Source organism: Serinus canaria, chromosome Z, assembly GCF_022539315.1.
Source record: "Serinus canaria isolate serCan28SL12 chromosome Z, serCan2020, whole genome shotgun sequence".
In the NCBI taxonomy this organism is placed as follows: domain Eukaryota; kingdom Metazoa; phylum Chordata; class Aves; order Passeriformes; family Fringillidae; genus Serinus; species Serinus canaria.
The window spans coordinates 28,176,485-28,191,335 of record NC_066343.1 but is presented as its reverse complement, the minus strand read 5'-3'; positions in this window follow the sequence as shown (position 1 = coordinate 28,191,335).

Here is a 14,851-nt window from a genome sequence, read left to right as displayed (position 1 = left end):
AATGAAAAGACATAGTTTTCTTTTCTCAGTTGAGATAATTTCATTTTTATTTGCTCATTTTCAGCAGTCCTATTGAATCTTCTGTTTCCTTAATAGATGAATAATGACAGGTCAACACAATCAACACTAAAAGTTTAAGAACCCAACTTTCCATTTTGATAATTAAACTATTCAGCAATTACACGGTATATGTGTTTACTTTAACCATTTAGATTTTGGTGATTGATATTGCAATACCTGAACACCAATGCTAAAGTAATGGCTTGAATTTTTATGCTCTTCTTATCAGCCCCAGCTCAGGAAAAGTACTTATACTTCACTCAAGTCCTTGAACAACATTCAAATCCTTCCTAGTAGCATGTCTTCTTTTCAGTCTTTCAAGCTTTTTCAGTTCAACAGAACAAAGATTTTGGCTGATGTCGAAGGTAACGCCTTAAAAAACTGATAAAATACTCTGAATTGTACTGTACTCTTGTATAAGTATCCCCCAGTGCACTTGGTACTGACAATTTTATTGAATGATAGCTCATACATGTCACTTCCATGTTACCAGTACCATTAAATCACCTTAATTCATATGTCAATACATATTACCAGTGCTGCTTATCCAACTCACACACTCAGCATTGTAGGGGTCAAACTACCCCACTTTACAGGTACCACCCAAATCATGTCCCAGCTTGAGAAGGTTTTAGCCCAATCAATTGTGTAACCTAGGGCTAGAGTGTTATATAACTAACAAAAATAATTTTTCTATGTCAAAGTCATGGATGTGGTATTTTCCTCTTTCCCTGGTGTTACCTGGGAACATTGTAAGTCAACAGTTGCTCTTTTGGAGGCCAACTTCCCCTGTATTTGTGGTGTTTCCTTTACCCAAATTTTGAAATGGTCAAAAGTCCTCCTTATCAGTCCTGATATGAATATGAAACTCCTTGAGCAGGTTTTTGTACAGCTTTAAATATTGTTCAGTCATTGACATTTGCATAAATGAGCACAAAAACACTCCCAAATTGGAAAGGCTGTTTCACATAAATTTTTCATAGATATAAAAAGGTACTCAGTGGGCAAAAGTCTGGCTGCTGAGAGCTAGTTTGTGTTTGCTTTCAAGGCTGTGTTTAACTCCACCATGTACTGTAAAACATGATTTTCATTCTCCTTAAAGCTGATGTGGAAGTGCTTGCATTACTAATGTATGACCTTGTGCTTTGGAGATTCAAATAATTAGTGAGAGCAGCCTGCTCATCCATGGCAGACAAAAACTTACCTTGAAAAGAACAGGGGGATTCCTTCTGTTCATTTCAAGTGTTTGATGCCACAGGTGTGATAGCAGGCTGACCCCTGCTATCACACCTCTGTCTGTGTGATGTTTAGACCTGGAGTCAGTGCAAAGCCGGTTGACCCATTGCAGCTTGGATGAAGGCATTGTGGACAACGGGGATTTGCAGCACACCAAGCGTTTATGTAGGTGTTTAGTTTTTGGAGACCATAGCAGAGGCTGCAAGCCTCTCAGTTGTGGAAAAAAAGGACAAAAAATAACACACTTTTATCGATTTTAACTATGAGGACTGAAATTGGACTGTTATTAATTGATTTTAAGTAAAAAGTGCCTTGCTTTCTCAAAGTTTCTGTATAGAGTTCTGCCTGTCTTCCTATCACTGTGCACTTCTGAGGGAAGTAAGGCATTAAAATAAATCTTTAGGAAATTAAATCCATAGCACCTTTCTGCTGTAATCTACAACCATTAAAAAAAGAACCAGATTCCCAAATTTTTTATTGATTTTGGCACTGCAAATCTAATTAGTTAAATACAGACTTGTAAAACCAAGCATAGACACTCTGTGAACTGTGGTACGAATTAGGAGATGAAAAGTCTCTGAATATAAATAAAGACTGTGAGTTTCACCTTAACCTGGCTGTGACAGGAACAAAAGAAACCCAAAAAACAAACCCCAAACTCTTGTTAAAGGAAGACACTGCAAGAGTTTGATATTGTTTTTGAAATGTCCAGAGGTTTCTATCTCTCTTGTATCCATATAAATCCCTTCTTTTGGAAAGTGCAGATATTTGCTGGAGTAATTAATTCCATGTCTCTGTTTGAATAAACATTTGGTATTTGTCCCTCATTGTGATATACATATAAAATGAGATTTTCTGTCCTGAGATGGGACTCGTTGCAGAGGAAAGATGACAGGTATAACAATGGAAAATAATTTTTCTTGCTAATAATGTCTTTCTTGAAGAAGGCAGGCTTTACCTAAAGAATGAAAATGTGTTTGCCATTTAGCAACATAAAGGTCACATTTCACTCCTTTGAGTCTCCTGTGATGCATTTTAAAAGAAAAAATGTCCATATTCTAATTTTGAGACCAGCTTTCTTAAAATATTTTTTTTTTCTCTCCTTTTGTTTTTTAGCTTAACCAAAGAAAATGCATTAGTTGCAGAGTTTTTCTGAAGCAACTATAAGCATCAGTTATTTCAAAGAGGTAGATTTTTGCCACCATACAGAATAAACACCTGATAACTTTAGAAGGACAATGGTTATAAAAAAATTACCATATATGGAAAAATATATTGATGCAAGACAAGGGAGACATCTATAAATATTTTTATTTTCAGCTGTCCACAAAAAAAAAAAAAATGAAAAGGTTACCAGAAGCCTAAAATCACAAATGAAAATACACAGTAACAAATGGTGGTCTAGGTGTTTGTTCACATTTGTGTAGGGAGCACAAGCTCTTTACAGAAACATTAATAGCTCACCAGTCACTAGCTGACATGGACGTATTTTCATAAGTGTTAGAGTCTTGAGAAAGGTTGCCTATGAATTAAATGATCTTTAAATATTATAGGGTTGTTGGGATATATGCTCGGAAAAAAAGGACTTATAAAGTTTAATCCTAAAATGGACCTTGCAGAAGCATTAGGTTTACCTGGATTAGAAGGTTTTTTTTCACTTTTCACTATTCTTGGGCATTAATGAATAACTCCTATACAGTCTGGACACACAGGACAAACCTGTTTTAGAGTATTTTTTCTCCAAAACATGTGGCTTAAATTAGGGAAAAAAGACAAATGAAAACATTTTAGAGACTTTTCAAAAAAGTCTACAACGCTGTCTCCTCAAAAAAACCCAACCAATTAAACAAACAAACAAAAGAAGCCATACATATCTTAGTTTGGTACTTTGCGTTTTTTAAGCTCTCAAGAAAATTCAATAAAGGAATCACATAAAACTGTATTTTTTATTGATATAAAAAAATGAAAACTTCATCTAGCCATTGCCATAGTGTGCTTCTTTTGCCTTTTGGTAATGGGAAATTAGGACTTTCTAGTAATTCAGGGCAAGTCAGACAGCTGCTGCCCCTAGTTAGTTCCATGAAGCAACATGGTAAGATCCAGCCTATCTCACTCTGACATGAAACACCTTCCCTCAACCCAGTTTACATGTTTCCATTTCAAACTTTGTTGCATTTCTAATTCCTAAGCAACTAAGACATGTATGTGTTGCTGTTTCACCCCATATGGCATCAAATCATCACACACAGCCTCTTGATCTCTCTGCCACCAGCAGGACTGGAGAAAGAATTGGGTGGGTAGAAGCTGGAAAACTCATGGTTTGAGATAAAGACAGTATAATGGGGAATCCAAAAGCCACACAAGAAAAAAAGCCCAAAGAATTCATTCACTGCTTTCCATGGGCAGGCAGATGTTTCATATCTTCAGGACAGCATGGCCCCCTCATGCCTCAAGGTGACTTGGGGACACAAACACCATCATTAGGAACATCCCTTCCTTCCTCTCTCTGGGCCCCAGCTTCAAATATTGAGCAGGATGCTACATGGTCTGGAATATCCCTTTGGCCAGTTTGGGTAAACAGTCCTGGCTCTGTCTCCTCCCACTCTTTCAGGAACCCACAACTTCCTCACCAGCTTGGCTGTACAAAAAGGCAGAAGAGACCTTGGCTTTGTGTAAGCCCTGATCAGCAATAACTAAAACATCACTAATGATCAACCCTGTTTTCAGGACAAATCCAAAATTCATCCCCACACCCAACACTGAGAAGAAAGTTAACTCTACCTTAGCCAAAACCACCACAGCACACTATTGGGTAGAATATTTACTTAAGTCCTGACTTGAGTAAACAGACAATCTAGGAGGTGAGGATAGCAAAGAGGTTTTATGGGTAGAAAAGTGGACTGGACATTAACACAAGTCATGTACATTTTAGCTACAAAGATCATAATGGTTAGTCTACATCTGGATCAGTTCTGTAGATGCACATTATTGTTTGAGATCTATTGTACCTTACTACTCTTCAGTTTTACAGACATAGTTAAAAGGATACAAACTGTGATACTGTTATTTTTCTTAAACAGAAGTGATCAAAAATATAGTCCAGCCTAACGAAATAGCTACACTGGTTTTCCATTTTCAAGTCTGCTGTAGTGTATTACCAGATTTGACCAATGGAATACCTCCTGGTAGCCTTCCTTTCCAAATGCCTGACAGACCTCACTTGGATGACTCAAAACCTGTGCTGCCTATTTCTCCTGGTTTAAACACAGAATGAGTGTACCTGAATTCCCAGTGAATGTACTTGTGGCTGTTGTCAGCGACACTCATTCCACAGCTACACTCATTCCACAGCTACAGAAAAAGCTTGTAGGAGAATGAATCAACAATGGATCTGGAAGCGGAATTAATAAGTCATTAGCTCTAACTTCCCAGCCACTGAGGTTTCATCTCTTCCTCGGCACAGATTGCTGCAGGTGCATGGATATGGCTCATAGATCTGTTGTGCAACTGTCCCTGAGAGACATCCAAGTAAGAATGCCCAAAATAGGCCCATCTGCAAATTACATTGCAGGGCATTCTTCAGTCGGTACTGGGCTCTTTTCACTGCTCTCTGTTTAGTAGCATAAGACTGGAGGATTGATGTTTAATATACTGTAACATTTTAAATCATGGCTCACTGTGAACTCTGAAGAACCTGTGAGGCACTCAGTGATGGACAAAACACTTTCACATTAAGTGACATCTAATTATTTATTTCAATACATGGACACAGTCTGCATCAGGGGACAATTGGCACATCTCACTTAATATTTGAAACCGCATAACAAATAACATAATTACAGTTAGACCTGTGTAGCTTTACTTCATTAAGACTGAAAAAACTGTGCTAGCTGTTTCAGACAGAAAATGTGGTAGGTAGGTGTGGGAACTCAGCGCATCACCTCGGATGCTCTGAGTCCCAGGGAGACCCCTTGGGGGGCTCAGAAGTCCTGGAATGTAGCCAAGGGCACCTGGTGGCTTGATTTTGACCCTTCAAGGGTCGTGCTATCAAAGCATGAGTATATGGAAGTTTCAGAGGTTTGAATGGTGTAGGGCAGGTGTTTTTATAGAATAGAATATAGGTTTTAAGATTTTGGTACAGGGGGGTCTAATGGAGGCAAGATGGAGGATTCAGGCCCGACCTCGTGGCTTTTCTTCTTCTTCTTGTCATCCATCTTCTCTGTGATGTGTGCATTTTAGATTGGTTCATACTAAAGGTGCACTGTTTAATAAAGGTGATGGGTATTGGAGAAAAATTGTAAATATCACATACGCAATTATCAGTATAAGAATGTGCGACCGCCCTAAAGGGGCAGAGAGTGCTTGTGGCTGCCTTGCTGGTCAGATCTCGGCTGGGCAGAACAAAAACCTTAGAGATAAGTTTTAATAAACAACCTGAAGACTGAACTATAGGGGAGTCCAGACTCGTCTGTTCATCGCGGGCTGCCTGCGAACCGTCCCACGCGAACCACCCCACGCATGTCCGACAGAGACACACAGCCGATCGGACAGGTAGGTGCTTGTGGAATAAATGTTTATTTAATTTAAAGTACCTACAACCTTCTAATTCAGGCAGTGGGGGGAGAAAGTCTATGAACCAAATGCAACCTACATTGCAACAGAAAAATGTTTAAAGTTCTGTGCAAATGTATACTGAATCATCAAGATTGGAGGAGACCTTTAAAGTCACCCAGTCCAACCATTCACTCAGCACTGCCTCTGTAATGCCTAAACCACTGAACCACATCACCAAGGTGCACCTTGAACACCTCTAGTGACTCCATCACCTTCCTGGGCAACCTATTCCAATGCCTGACGGACCATCCTGACAGGGATTTTTTTTTTTTTAATATCTAATCTGAATACACACTCTTTCAGTTCAGGGCCATTTCCTCTGTCCTCTCACTGAAGAGGAAACTCTACAGAGTACTCTTACTCTGATGCTCTAGGTAACAGATTAAAGGCTTGTATGCTTGAGAGTATGGGCCAGATATTAAAAAACAATTAGACTTTGGGCCCCCTTTGTTCCTGATCACTCCTCCCAGGAGACATTAAAAACCAAAATTTCTTTTATTATAACATTTCTAAGGGGTTTTTTTTTTAATGTTGATATTACCTGAAAGACAGTCCAGGCTTTTTGTAGGAAGATGGTGGCTACCACTTTCTTTATAAAATGCTTTTCTATGTTGTCAGCTGTATCCAACTTTTTAAGGTAAAGAAGGGATGCCTGCCTCATTTAGTTCCCATTTTCTCTTAGGGAGTTTCTGAAATCTGCAGAAGAAATGTCAGTGATCTGCACAAGATTCCTTCTCTTCCTTTGTAAAGAAGGAATTTTTTTCAGTAAGCTTATAGGGAGCAATATGAAAAGCTAATAAGAGTACAAATTCATAAAAAATAAACTAAATTATTGATGACTTAAATTAATCTTTGTCATCAAGACACAACTGACACAACCATTTGATTTGCTTGTAAACCACAGCTTTTGCAGATAAACATTCTTTTTTTTTCTTTTTTTTGGATTGATTATTCTTGGGATACTTCCATTATACTTTTTAATCTGGCTTCCACTTTTGAACCTATGTATTCCCAGGAAATCTGCATTATATTCAAAGCAGAAATGGAATTAAAATTTTAGTTTTGTTTTATTTTATTTTCAAGAAACACTCAGATGTAATTAAAATTTACCAAAAAATGGTCATGACCCAAATGGACACAGTGAAGGAGGGATAAACTAGATTTTTTTGTCTGTGACTTGCTAAATTACTTCAGTGAATACTGATTATTTGAGTCTGAATAAAATTAAATCCAGTAAAATAAATTTGCTAAGAAAAACCAGGCACCCCAACTTTTTATTTTCTTTTTGTTGCTGGAAATGTTTAAAGAGTTTATCAGGTGACAAAGTTCAGAATTTCACCATGGTGAGTTCATTTCAGTTTAAGGTATTAATTGGATTTGTAGCTGCTAGCATTTGTGGATGTAAAGCTACAACATCAGGTAAGAGATTTCAGGTCTTCATCCATGTTGTTTGGAAGTTAGTGAATACTAGGTGAATTACCTAGAGGAGAATTGCAGACATATCAGTGCTGAGGTGAACTCTTTTCTTGATTTTGTTATAAAAATAATGCACCCATAAATAAAATAAAAGAACCCTAATTTTTCTGACCCTCAGTCAGAAATTTTTTTAATTTTTAGCTCTTTCCTACAGACAGTGACTTCTTTAATTATCAGCCAAACTCCCAGGCAGTTTCAGTTAATGCAGCTCATCTGAAGGAGATGTGGTCTTTTCTGCCAGCCGAGAATATGCTGCTAAAGAGAAACAAAAGAATACAAGATTTGTTCAAAACTATTTTAACCTCAGCTAAAACATTATTTTTGCTTGCAGATAAAAATAAAAAAGCATCAGCTGTGTATTAAAATATTACTGCTGTTGACAGCCCTTAGCAAAAAATCCTTTTGCTAAGGTGTTATTTGGCAGGAATGCCTTCCTGTATAGGAAGAGAAGTGTAAATGTAGTTCCTGGGTTTTAAGGTGTTATAATGAAATTTTCAGGATAGCATGGTGAGATAGAGGTCATGAGCCTCATTCATCATGGCAGCAGTTTTTACAGTAATGTCCATGCTCAGTGGTATAAATGTATTCCCATTGCATGCCATGCAGTACAAATTGATATCTTCCTCTCATATTCAGCAGGAAGGATATCTCAGGGGGAGCTAGGTCTCTGAAGGCTCAGCAGCCCCAGTCAGAGGCTTTGCTTAGACTAGAAAGGTTTCAGCTTCCACTAATAAGCCCCGTCTTGCATCCACTTGGAGAAGGAGCTCCTGGGTAAGCTCACTTTCCTTGGATCAGAGTGAAATGCTGCATAGAACATGGGGGCTGTGCTTTGGGGCTGTGTGAATCACAACCCTCTGCGCCAAGCCTTCTCTTACCCTCATGTCGAGGGCTAACCTTCACCTCTTTTTCTTTTTAAATGGAATGGGAAAGCTGCTGAGGCATTCCATGGCTGAGGCATTCAAGGCTTCTATCCCTTCCATTTCTGTGGCTCAGGGTCTGGGTACTACACAGTTACCAATCTTCTGCTGGGCAGTTTGCAGGCTCAAACACCCAGTTTCTTCCCAAAGCATTATTATCTTCCCAAAGTTTTTTATTTTACTTCTTCAGGGACTTTCATTTGGCTGACTTCCAGCTTCAGCAAAGAAACTCTGCAGCATCTCCGTCATCCTGCAGATATTAATTTAACACCTTGTAAATGCAGTAATACTAATGTGTACCAAAGCTGGTAGAATGATCTTTGAATGCTTCATGAAGCTGCTACACACTGCTTTGACTCAGAATAAGCATTTTACCAAAGTCAAAACTGCTCCTGGAAAAGGTCCAAGCAGAATAATGAAGTGTGGACAGTATTAATGTTTTCTGAGCCCTTTACAGGATCCTCACTACACAAGGCAAAGTGTTTGGTATGTACCGTTCTTTAGCAATGGGCAGCTCTGTTTCTCTGCTATACCTATGTTGAATAGGGATGAGCTGACTTCTGTCCACCCTCTGTTTCCCAAAAAACACTATAAATATGCTATAAATCCCAGTGTTATGAGTACCATCCTGTAGACAGTGTGATTGAGTTCCTCTGCCTAAAATTAGAACTGTTTGTGTGCTGAGAGCAAATCTGGACATGGTAGCATTTAAAAACAGGTAGAATCATCTATGGTTCCTAAGTATACAAATATAAAGGTGGCAAGGATCAACATTAGAAATTCCAAAGTTAATAACACAAGGAATAACACATATTCCCTGAAATTAATTTTTAATAGCTCTTCTGTCTCTTATCGTATGTGTCAAGCTTTCTGGTGGGTCAGGTTTTCCCCTAAATCCTGTACTTTACTAAATCATGCAAATAAAAATGCTCTTTATCTGAAGAAATATATTAGTGAAATACTAGAAGAATTAACACTTTGTGCTTTGAAAGGCAGTGTGATGCGAAGGATCATCCTCAAAATTTCTTTTTTTTTGAAGTGCATTTAATAAATTCAAAATTCAGTTGCAAATGGTATTTCATACAAATTCTGTTATGAGACTGATTCTGTGTCTCATTCTTATAATGAGAAAAGTTAATATTAATATGAAACTCACTGTATACATAAAAATAGAATATATATAAAAATACATTGAAATGTCTGATGTCTACATAGTTAGGCCTACCTTCTGCTTACAGTTATTCAGCACTCAATAGATTGACTGAGGTTTCTTGATAGTTGACTGAATTTACTATCTGTCTCATTGATTGAATCCTTGATGGTTTTACCAGGGAATTTTCATTGCTGAATTGTAGTCTCCCACTGATGCTTCAAGTGTCTCCCCGAAATGCTTTAAGTGTTAATCCATGTACATGTCTCTCTGAGTGCAGAATTTCTAAAAGCATCAGGAGAACACATAAAGACAGAAGCATTATATGTAAGGGAAAGGAATTAACTTTTTTTTTCCTTTTTCAAAGTACAGAGAAGGGGGAAAAAAAGTGGAAAAAAATGGTTTCCTATCATACGCATCCTAAAAAATTTTAGGGTGTTTTCAGAGACTGTGATTTGAACATTATTGCTTTTAGACAGGAACTAGAATGGAAGAAGAAAGCTAAAAAGCTGTCAGCAAGAGATGTGGTATTTATTAGAATGAAGGGCTGAGTCCTGTTGATAAATATTTCTATTCCAAATGCTCTGTAAACAGAGATGTCTCTGCACAACCTCACCCACAGAAGTGTCTGAAAAGTGTACATTCACTTGCAATTAGGCAAATAATGAAAAACTGCACTAGACTATTACAATGAGAAACCAAGTAACGTAAAGTCTAAGAAAACTGTCTGCAATCTTTGTCCTTGAAATTATTTTTCTAGGATCAGATCACAGTTGATTCAAAAAGAGACATTTTTTATGTTGTTTGTCACAGAGATGGTAGAAGCAACCATGTATATGTGGTATTAATCCTAAAAACAAAGCAAAAATTCTTAGGGGGAAGAAAAAACTTTGTGCTCTATGGAACTAATATCATGTTCAAAGAAAGCTATAATGTGGGGAAATAACACATTGTGATGGATTTTATATGCAGAACTCTGAGTTGTACCTGGAGATAAGAAAGAAAGCACAGATTAAACCTACTGTGTTGAGCAAAGATCCACAGAAATTGTGTTGAAGAGGATGTAGTTGAGATATAAGAAGCTCCTAGAATAATATTTTTTAACTGTGACAGCAGATGTGGCAATTTGTTCCTGCAGAATGGAGTCAGAAGATGTACAGAAAGCAGTGTATATATGCTCAGCCACTGTGGGGATGCTCTAGCAATCATTGCCAGCATCCACTGGACAAACTAGCTTGGCACATCAGAGACAGCAGCCTAGAAAGGGCTCTCAGGGGAGGATACAAGTCTCCAGGCTTGAGCCTGTAGATCTTTAAGCAGCATGAGGACTCACTGTGGCCACAGTGGGGATGACAGTGCTGTTGTTTTAAGGGTGGCTGTCTGGGTGCACCATGTGTGTTACCAAATAAAACTGCTACAGTGCTGAAGTAGAAGGTGAGCTGGGAAATAGAGAGTCAATGCTGAAGGCTGAGGGATGTCAGCTTCTTGTAGGAGGAGGACCACTGCTGTTCTCCCGGTAGGACTGTATCAACATATCAGGTAGTGTTCTGACAGCAGTGGAGAGGATAGAGGCCATGACCAGCCTTGCAAAGGTGCCATCAGAACCTGAACTGAGCAGCAGCACCAGAAAGAAGGTGTGAGTGTTTGTAGGTGAAGACTAAAATTAGGGATATGCAAAAGAAAACCAAAGAAATTAAGTTTAGCAACACAAAGGCTGTAAAACCAAACAGATCATATCTTAATGGCTTTTTAGATGAGTGAGTTCAGAGATGTCTCTGTAAACTTGAATCTCTAGGGGTCAGATTCTACTTTCCAACATAAGTTCTCATAATCTTGCTTCCTTTTTCATTTATTTACACATCTCTGTGTCCAGGCACAATTTGTCTATGAAATTTCAATCAGTATGAATTCAGGGAGACTAAATATCCTGCACTGCTTTTTGTGTCTGATTTCTACCCCTGAAAATGTTGTGTTTGGCTTCCTTGGAAGAATGGTTTGCATACCCAACCAGACAAAAATGTGGGATCTATAACAGCATCTTGCAATATTTTTCTTAGTCTTGTGGAACAAAGCAAGTTTATGTGGCTCTTAGCGGAGAATACTGAGGAATTAAGCAGAAGCTCTACTTTTTCACTCTTTGTTTCTATACCCTATCTCCTAGATCCTAGCATACCCACAAGTTCTCTAGACACACATCTCAAATGGTTTTCTTTCAGCAGAAAGTCTGAATTTTCCAGGAAAAAAAACCCAGTTTTGAAAATTTGGACTTCTATATTTTTCTGAACAAAGAGTGCTTTCATTTTAGAAGTTTGTTCTGCATTTTGAAAGTGCATGAGCTTTGTGATTTAGAAGAATTTGGGTGCATACACACGTTCACATCTGTGTAAATATGTTTGTATAGATAAAAGCCCTCATCTTCCTGCTTTTATGCAAATTTGTAAAGCAAAGCAAAAAAAAAAGAATGTGAGTTGAGAAAATTAAATATTCTACAGTAGATACCACAAAAATAATGCTTTAAAGTAATAGTATTCAAACAATAGTTAATTTCTAAAACAGTCTTAAGTAAAATCAGTGCAGCTAGTTGTACATGGCAAAGTCACCTCCCGCAGTAGGGAGCTAAGATGTCAGAGTTAATGAGTATCAGAAATGGGAACAGATGTAAGATGCTAGATCCATTAGCACCTGAAAAAGTGGCATAAGAATTTCACTAGGTGCAGGCAGCCTTTACAAACTTCTGATATGTGACTGCAAAAGAAAAATGGCTCAGCTAAAAAGCCTTTATCTTATTTTGTCCAGTGCTAGGCAACAAATTCATGAAAAAGAAAGTGTAACGAAGGAATGAAAAAATCTAGCAGTCATCTCATATCTGTCTCTCATTGGTTTAAACAGCTTTTTGCCTTCTATAAATTAAATTTCTAGGATACTAAACCTTATGAAAGCCCGTGCTGCTAGAAGAGAAACATCAAAATTCCCTTGGAACAGAAAGTTACAGGTTTAGAGGAACTTTCAAAACTGGGTCGTGAATGGCTATCCAGGCTGGTAAATGAGAGAGATTGGCTCCTTCATTAAAATCTAGGGCAGTTTTTGTGTGATGGTTGGTTTTAGGCTGCCTGAGATGTGTTCACCAGTCAAACACTGCTAGTAGCTCTCTATCTGTGCCAAGGAAATGGTAGAAAAAAGTGTGGGTGAAAGAAGGCTCAGGGGTGCCCTTATCACTCTCTACCACTACCAGAAAGGAGGTTGAAGCCAGGTGGGGGTTGGTCTATTCTCCCACATAGCAAGTGACAGAATCAGAGGAAATGGCCTCAACTGGCACCAGGGGAGGTTAATGTAGGAAAATGTTTTTCCCTGAAAGGATGGCCTAGCACTGGAACATGCTACCAAGGGAAGGGGTGGAATCATCTCTGCTGAAAGTGTTCTAAAGGCATGTGGATGTCAGACTTGGGAGAATGGTTTAGGGGTGAGCACCACGGTGCTAAGCTGGCACTTGCACTTGATGATCCTAGAGGTCTCCAATGCCAATGATTCTATGATTCTAAGTTGCAAATCCATCCAATGAATGGGATATGCCAGGGATACTAAGTGTGAAACCCTGTGATTTGTATTTTATATTGTTGCATGGTAATCAGATAGTAGGAAAGAATAACAGAACAGGAAATTGATTTTATGTACAAAAAAATTGTTTGTCTCTGCTATCTGAACATAGTTCCAGGGGAAATACTCAGCACTTATTTTATGCATTTTTATGTTCACATTCAGTGGAGTTCTCAGCTTCATTTTGCAGAGTCCTTTTAGTACAGGGGTAGTGTTAAACCTTGGCTTAATTAGCTCCTGAAATCAAAGTAGGATGGGAAAATATGAATAACACGGAAACTGGAGACAGATCTCCATGGCTTATCAAAAGTACTAGACCCAGGAAGCTGTGTAAGAAGACAGCTATGCCTCGGTGATGAGCTTCTCAACTTGCTCCTTTCTCAGCAAGTTCACCTACAGGAGGAACACAACAGTAGTGGAGCTGAAAGACCTCTTATATTCAAACAATCTCGTGTTGAGCAGATCTTAAGATGTCTACACCGTACAGTCATGCAGTGCATGCTTTTGCATTGCTAGTCTGTGGCCATATTAGGAATGAAATAAAACTCCTTCATCCACAGAGAATTTAAAAAGAAAGAGATTCTATTCCCTAAATCTACTAATCTCTCTAATCAAATCTAAGAAACTTTATCTACTGTTTTCCTTCCACAACAATTCCAATTCCTTAAACAAGGATTTTAGGTGTTTATATACAGAAGTAGTCCTGCAATTAAGAATAATATTTAAGGACATGATAAAAGTTTTTAAGTTTAAAAGTTTTGTTCAGTTTTATTAAGGTGCCAAGAAATGTCTTTTAAAGCAGTGGAGCATAGAGGAATTATTTGGAACAAATTCAGAAAGCCCTGAATGAATAATTGAATGCACAAAGCAAAGGAAATATGCTCTGCTTTTCTTTGCACTGCCTTTGTGTGCTTATTGCTTTGTGTTCCAATGGAAGAGAAGCAACTATCACAGAGAGAACACAGGAGAATATGTGTATACTGTGTGTGTTTTGCGTAGGTTTATATTGGTAGTGAGCTGTTGATGCTGCAGCACTGGTCCCTCAGTCATTTAAGAAAAACTCCATCTAAAGAGGGAAAGGGTAAGAGCTCTTGTCAAAAATAATGGTAGACTGTGTATACTCCAGAATGCAAGGGATTTCTAGAAATTTTCAAGGTTTTGTGAGATGAGCATTTGAGTTGGTGAACTCCAGCTACATGCCAGGATCCTGCCAAGGTGTTTTCTCACTCGCCCTGCCCAGAAGCATGGGAGAAAATGTGACAAAATGTTGTGGATCAAGGTGAAAACAAGAAGATCCCACAGCAATTACTGTCATGGGCAAAATAAGACTTTGAGAAACATTTAAGTCTTCCAAATTAAAGCCAGAATCTTTAATTCTGGCTCTAATTTCTTTGCCATGTTTCCATGTACAGGAACACCTTCCACAAGACCAGGTTGCTTGTATCTCTATCCATCTGGCAGAAACTGCATCCAGGGATGGCACCGCCACAGATTCTCTGGGCAACCTCTTTTAGTGAAAGGTTTTATTCAGAGCCAAGCGTAGTAAAACTTTTAGAAGTTAAGACCTAACACGGAATTTTTAAGTGAGGAAGGTAGCATCATAGTAAATACTAGCAAAACAAGGATTTAGCTCTTTGAGAATTTGCTGTTTTCAAAGAGTACCTTTATTAATAAAGGATGATTCACACTGAGGAGAAGTGGAATATGGTAGTATCTCAATCAGGTGTACAGCCAGAGGCAATTTTTAAGTGAATGAGTTGGAAAATCAGAAGAAAACAAAAAGAAAATAAAAGAAGAATATTCT